This window comes from Pteropus vampyrus, unplaced genomic scaffold (assembly GCF_000151845.1).
Source record: "Pteropus vampyrus isolate Shadow unplaced genomic scaffold, Pvam_2.0 Scaffold18, whole genome shotgun sequence".
NCBI classification, from domain to species: Eukaryota; Metazoa; Chordata; class Mammalia; order Chiroptera; family Pteropodidae; genus Pteropus; species Pteropus vampyrus.
In genome coordinates, this window is record NW_011888799.1 from 10166772 (window position 1) to 10174722 (window position 7951).

A 7951-nucleotide genomic window follows, 5' to 3' on the forward strand; every position below is an offset into this window, starting at 1 on the left:
CATCTCCATCCCCTAAACCACTAGCCCTGGGTGTCAGTTAATGTATGTTCTGTCTCTATAGATTTGTTAATTTTCTGGACATCACATCTAAATGAAACCATATAATATATAGTCTTTCAAAACTGGCTTCTTTCACTTAGCATAATATTTTCAAGGGTCATCCATGTTAAAGCATGTATCAGTACTTTATTTCTTTTTATGGTCAAATATTGTACCATTCCATGGCTATACCACATTTTATTTACCTATTTATCAGTTGATGGATATTTGGGTTGTTTTTTATTTTTTAGCTATTATGAATAATGCCACTATGAACATTGGTGTACAAGTTTTTGTGTGGACATATGTTTTCATTTCTCTTGGGTATATACCTACAAGTAGAACTTTTGGATCACATGATAACTCTACATTTAACAGTTTTTGGGAATTGTCCAGACTGCTTTCCAAAGTGCTTCACTATCAATGTATGAAGTAAAGCACTAGCAATGTATGAAGTGTTCTAATCTTCCACAACCACATCAACATTTGCTATTGTCTGACTTTTTAATTTTAGCCATCCTACCAGATATGATATGCTCATGGTGGTTCTGATTTGTATTTCTCTAATGACTTATGATGTTGAGCGTATTTCATACTTGTTGGCCATTTATTTATCTGCTTAGGATAAATATATATTCAATTTTTTTGCTCACTTTTTAATTGAGTTGTCTTTTTGTTAAGTTGCGATAGTTCTTTACATGTTCTGGATACAAACCTCTTATCAGATATATAATTTTAAATATTTCTTCTCATTCTGTCAGTTGTCTTTTCACTTTCTTGAACGTCTCTTTTGAAGCACAAAAAGTTTTTATTTTTGAGAAAGTCCTATTTATCCATCTTTTCTTTTGTTAATTTTGCTTTTGGCATCATTTCTAAGAAGACTTTGCTTAACCAGGTCATCAGGAGTTACTCCTATATTTTCTTCTAAGAGATTTATAGTTTTAGCTCTTTCATTTAGGTATTTGAACCATTCTGAGTTAAATTTTACTTAGGATTGAGAAAGAAGTCCAACTTCATTCCTTTTCAGTAGCTAACCAATTGTTTCAGTATCGTTGGTTGAAAAGACTATTCTTTGACCATTGGATAATCTGGGCACCTTTGTCATAAATCAATTGACTGTAAATGTAAGAATTTATTTCTGGTGTTTCAATTCTATTTCACTGATCCCTATGTTTTTTCTTGTGTGAGTGCCTTCATGTCTCCATTATTGTAGCTTTATAGTAAGTTTTCTGATCTATGGAAAGAGAATGTCTTTCCATTTACGTGGGTCTTTAAAATTTTTTCAACAGTGTTGTGTAGTTTTCAGAGTACAATTTTACACTTATTTTGGTAAATTTATTCCTTAGGATTTTATTATTTTTAAAACTATAAAAATGGCATTCTTTTCTTACTTTTTATAATTGATTTTTATTTCTTGATCTTGGATCCTGCAACCTTGCTGAACTAGTCTATTAATTCCAACCTTTTTTTTTTTTTTTTGGGTGAATCTTGGGATTTTCTATAATATGATCCTATCACCTCCAAACAGAGGTAGTTTTGCTTCATCTTTTCAGTACTAATGTCTTTTATTTCATTTTGTTGCCTAATTGTCCTGGCTAGAAGTTCCAGAACAATGTTGGATAGAAGTGGTGAGGGCCACATCCTTGTTATTCCTGATGTTGGGGAAAAGCATCAAGCATTCAGCATGATGTTAGCTTTGGATTTTTCATAAATGATTTTATGAGATTAAAGAAGTTCTCTTATATTCCTAGTTTGTTGAGTGTTTTTTATCATAAAGGGTGTTGAAGTTTGTGGAATGCCTTTTCTGTGTCTATTGAGAGGATCATGTTAACTTTTTACCTTTATTTTATTGATACTATTATTATATTACTTGTTATATTATATAGATGTTAAACCACCCTTGCATTTACAGAATAAATTCCACTGAGTTGTGGTATATAATATTTTTTATTTTATTTTATTTTTAATATGAATTATAGCTTTATTTTTTTATTAATTTTTTGGGTGACATTAATTAATAAAATTAGGTTACGAGTGTGTCTGTAATACATCATCTGTATATTGCATTGTGTGTTCACCATCCAAAGTTAAATTTCTTTCTGTCACCATATATTTGACTCCTTTACCCTTATAATCTTCTTTATATGTTGCTGGATTTGGTTAGCTGATATTTTGTTGAGAATTTTTGCATTTATATTATTAAAAAAATATTGGTTTATAATTTTCTTTCCTTATGATATCTTTGTCTGGTTTTGGAACCTGGGTAATACTGGCCTCATAGAATGATTTGGAAAGTGTTCCTTTCTTTTTCCTTTCAATTTGTTAAATATAAAAATTGTTTCTACCTCTCATATCCTGCCAGGTAACCTTTATTTTGCTTATAAATTACAGCATATCTAAACTTCCTCATCAGTCAGTACTTAGGAAAGTACCTATGTGATTTGAACCAATTTATTCTCATCATCAAACAGTATTTATAATGTTCCCACATAATTTAAACCAATTTAGTTTTCCCATGAGAGAAGTCAGGTGGGAGATAAAGAGAGATGGTGTGTGTTGCAGATGTGGAGCAGTTCAGCATGGGGAGGGAAGAAATGTCTGGAGGATACTTAACCTCCGAGGAACAGAGAGCTAGGTTCTTAGACCAGAATAAAATCTCAGTATTTCATAGATCACACAGTTTATTGTTATTATCATTATATTGTACCCTACCTTTTAGACTCCACGAAAAGTCTTCATATTTAACCTTCCAAATCTTGCTTCTTTAGTTTTTCTTTTCCACTAGAGCTTTTCTCCCCACTCCTCCTCTCCCTTTCTCTTTCCCTCCCTCTCTCCTTTCTTCTTTTCTTCTTCCATCCTTCTTTTATTTTTTTTTTTTAGAAGTAAATTTGCTATTAGCTTGAGGTAAACTCAGTGGAGATGATCCATTGATGCATTAAAAATAAAATGAACAAGTCAGTAACTAAAATTAGAGTACATGTTATTTTCTTAGCTTAACTCATATTTCTGATTTACTATTGTAAAAACACTGGAGAATTAAATATTTTAAAAACACCACCACCAAAAACAAAACAACAACAAAAATAACAACAACATAATAACCTGTCTAATTCTGGATGAATCAACATCTTCTGGCTCTCCTCACAGCACTGTTTTACCGCAATGTTTCATTTTAAATGCTCTAAAAGCATAATCCTTTGTTTCTAAACATCTGCTGTACATCAATGTTTCTTTTTTTGAAATCATCGAGTTCAACTAGTATGTTCTAGATGTTAGGGATTAGAGAAAGAAAGTTTCAGATATTTTTTATTTTGAGGAGTTTACCGTCTCATTGAGAGAAGACATATATTTAAGAAACACTTAAATAAAAATTCAAGATACTTTAATCCAGGGAAACAGGCATATATTATTTACTTAAGGTGTTCAAGTCACCACATATCACTTGGAGGTGAAACTATAATAGCTCAGGGAAACAAAGAAAAGGGAAAGTTGAAATGAAGGAAACAATTCTGGAACTCAACAAGATGATGAAGATATAGATTGCTAAAGAAATGGGAGGCATTAATGATGATTTAAGCCTGAAGATTAATTAGCAATAGCTTTGCCTTCCATTTCAAGCAAAGCAGATAATTTTAAAATGAATCTTTCTTACTGTGATATCCTTTTAGTTACATATAAATAAATCTAAATTTTAATCTTTTTTTTTTCTCTTCTGATGGGGTAATAGTCAAAATATCTTACTTTGAGCCAATTTCATATACTCATGAGGAACACATGCACATCTATGAACCCATGCACATCTATGATGTTTTCCTTCGTTCCAAAGTACAAAGGAAGCATATATTCACATAGTATTTTCTCTTTAAAGTTATGGAAATAAATGATTGTTCATGGAGCTCTGTAAGAAAGGTTTTTCTCGCATTGTTATGACCCAAGGGCTAAGTCTGGTATGCACATTCACAAATACCCAGAGAATTTAAGAGAAACTTTTCAATAACCAATTTCTGTGCATGCATTTAGAAAGGAGAAACAAGGTACACCTCTTTGAGTTTGCCGCTTAATTTCCCTTCCTCTAGTTTCATCCCATCAATGGGGAGAGTTGGTTCAAAAGCATTCTTAATTTGAGCACAAAGATGAGCACAACGTATACAAACCTGTTCAGTTGAAAATTTAACTAGTGTTCTTGAATCATAAGAAGAAAAGAAAAAATTGCATGTGATAGTGTCTTGATTCAGAAGTATCTATAAGGGGAGAAGTCTTGCTTATCTATTCTTTCATCCAATATATATTTATCGAGTATGTACTATGTGCTAAGTGGTATTATAGGCGATAGGAATACAGCAGTGATTAAATCAGAGGAGGTCCCTGCTCTCATGCGATCTACATTCTAGTAGAGAAGATAAATAATAAATTAGATAAATAATCACAATATATAATGTGTTACATGTTGGTGAATTAGGAAAAGCTTAAGCAGAAAAGAGGGGTTAACAGCATCTGGAGTGGAGGATTTTAGATAGGAGTGGCTAAGAAAGACCTTACTATAAAAATGACTTTGGAAAGATATCCAGAAAGAAGTGAAGAAGCTAGTGGTGATATCTTCAGAAGAAGAGTATCCCAGACTGAGAAAACCTTAAGTGCAAAGGCACTGAGGAAGGAACCTGCCTGACATGGTCAAGGATCTGCCCATGGCTAGTGTGGCAGAAGGGAACTGAAAGAAGGGTGGGCTGGTAGAAGATGAGCTCAGACTGAAAATGGTGAGCGCTAGACAGAGCTTTTTAGATCACAGTGAGGACTTCGGCTTTTATGTTGAGTAAGATGGGAGGATATTGGGCAAGATCAACTTGGTTGCTGTAACGAGAACAGAAGGCAAGGGTGCAAATGAGAAAGGATCAGTTAGGAGACTTTTGCAATAATCCAGGCAATAAAGATGTGTTATCTAAAGCTGTGTCTCTAATCACTTGAAGCAGGGGTTGGCAAATTACAGCCTGTGGGCCAAAATCAGCTTGCAGCCTGTTTTGGAAATAAATTTTATTGGAACACTGACATGCTCATTCATTTACATATTGCATATGGCTGCTCTCCCCCTACAACAGCTGAGACCATATGGCTAGCAAAGTCAAAAATATTTCGTATTGGCCCTTTACAGAAAAGTTTGCCCACCTCTGACTCAAAATCTCCTGGGAGGAGGATTAAGGCAGTAAAACTGCCTCCTGGATATGCAAAACAGCATAAGCACAAACCATTGATTCTCCTCATTATAATTCTGTACAACTGTAACTTTTTACAGAAAATGGAGAGAATTATATCTGGGTTTTAGTGAATGAGACAATATGAAAATAAGATTAGTTGTTTTAAATAAGAGATAATAAAGAATCTCATTCATTCATTCACTCAAGAAATATTCTTTGGAAACAACATTTACCATTCATAAAATTTAATGAGCTAGTTTTTAAGCTTTGCTTAAGCTTTTCCTAATTCACTAACACATAACACATTATATATTGTGATTATTTATCTTATTTATTATTTATCTTCTCCACTAGAATATAGATCACATGAGAGCAGGGACCTCCTCTGTTTTAATCACTGCTGTATTCCTAGAGTCTATAACAGCGCTTAGCACACAGCACACACTCTGTAAATATATATTGGATGAAAAAATAAATGGAGAAGCAAGACTTCTCCCCTTATAGGTACTTCTGAACCAAGACACCATCACATGTAATTTTTTTTCAAATAAACATACAAATAAATATATAATTTCAAAAGCAGTAAGTGCCATGAAAGAAAGATTCAGATTCAGTGGAGAATAGCAAGGGACAAAATTTAAATTAGGGGAGACCAATAGAAATGTCATTTGAGTGAACCCAAAGGATGAATGGAGGGAAGAGAGAGGAAGCAGTTTTGTGTACAAAGAACAAGATGTACAAAAGTGGTGAATTAGATGGAGAATTGGAAAAAAACTTAGAGAGTATACAGACACACCAACATAGGCACAGACAGATAGTCAGAGAGTATACAGACACACCAACATAGTCAGAGAGTATACAGACACACCAACATAGGCACAGACAGACAGATAGACACACACACACACCATGCACATACATATACATGGATGGTTGGACCTATAACAGCAATGCAGAAAGAGTCATGGAATGGGTTGGGAACTGAAAAATATTGAGTTCTATATATCATGTGACAAAGTTTTGATTTTATTATGTAGTCTAGTGGGGAGTCATTGAGGGATGTAAGGCAAAAACGTCATGATAAGTTTTACCTTTTATATAGAACTCTAGCCCCATGAAGAATGTGGATTGAAGGGGGCCAAGAATTAAAGTCAGCATCCAGTTAGGAGCTGGTTTGCAGTGGCTCAAGAGAGAGATGATGATAATAGATTGTACTAGGTTTATGACTGTAGTTTCATTTAACAACCATTTATTGTATTTTTACATAAATAAACTAATATTCTTGGTTTTATTTTGTGGGGGCAAAGATAAATAGGAGAAAGACTATCTCTGCCTTCAATAAACCTATAGCTCTGAAAAGTAAGAAAATTACACAGATATGTTATATATAGTTGACTATGATAAATTCTAAATTCTGCATGATGACTTGAAAGAGTAAAGTTGGAGCCAAGATAAAGAAAATTTCTACTAGCTTGTTTGGTGAAAGAATCTCAATCACCACTGTTTCCTCAATACTAACCACAGCAAATCAGTACCTCACACATCATAGAGGCTTGGGAAATATTGGGAGAATGACCTGAATCATGCCTCTGGACTCTTGTTTCATTCATTGTTCCCAAACATACTAACTTCAGTAACTGAATGTGCCAATCTCAGCTCCTTTGTACATTGCTTATTCTTTGCCCCCAGATCTTCTTTATGCCACAATCAGACAGCCTGCCAGGACAACTTGTGCCCCTCCCTGTACTAACAATTTGCTTGCCTTTATTCTGCCTAAAGCCAATTGTTCGTTGTGTCTGACTTCAGAGTATGAAAAGGAGCCAAGAATAAGAAGAAAATATGCCAAATAAAGTTAAAACAGTTCATGGAAGTCCAGGGTCTAACAAGTTTATCCTGTATTGTGGCCGAGTTATTTGATTCAGTTTGGATCTATAGGAGGGCTGTAAGTTCCTATCTCTCTCATTTTTAACACACTAGGTATTTAATAAATGTTAATTTAATCAAAAATACAAAGAAGCTGTGAGGAAGTTTCAGTTAAGTCATTTCATAACAGTCATTCCATACACTGAAGAATATGAAGAATATGACAACTTATTTACAGAAGTTGCTAGTGAGAGAGTCTACCAAACCCATTCTTTCCTTTGCCCTCCTAGCTGGAATTACTTCTACCTGTACAATCAATCTTACTGAGCATGAGCCAACTAAGTCAGAGAGTATACTGCAAAGCTTAATTGCACCAAGAGATGGAGCCTAAATTAGGCCTGAGGCCATAGACTATGGTTCTTTGCGGGGACAGGATAGACTACTGACTAAAGCCAAGTATTTGGAGCCTAGATTCTCTCCTTCTCTGTCTTTACACTTGGGCTGTGTAACTTTGGGCAAATGTCTTAACTTCTTGGAATCCTCTTTTTTTTTTTTTTTTTTTATAGAAGGAGAATAATGAAATCTTCCACACAAGATAAAGCCTTTTTTTTTTCCATTTATAGAAGGAGAATAATGAAATCTTCCACACAAGATAAAGACAGAGAGCAGCGTTAGATAAGTGGTAGTCGTGAAATTCCTGTGGTGACATGGTGCATTTTGAAAACTTTGGATATAAGAAGATTGGTAGTTTCTCATTGGCAGTTTCTCACCTTCATTATTTCATTAACTCTACCATAGTGTGACCTTGACTTTTTTGGAGACCACTTACAGAATTACGGTGGGTTTTATTCTATTATTGC

The 7951-nt window shown here is 34.0% G+C and overlaps 1 protein-coding gene across 1 annotated transcript in view; it reads right to left on the minus strand.

The window, feature by feature from the left end:
* The window catches only part of PTCHD4 (patched domain containing 4), a 188087-nt gene that overhangs the window by 24053 nt on the left and 156083 nt on the right, over positions 1–7951 (minus strand). The window lies entirely within an intron of this gene.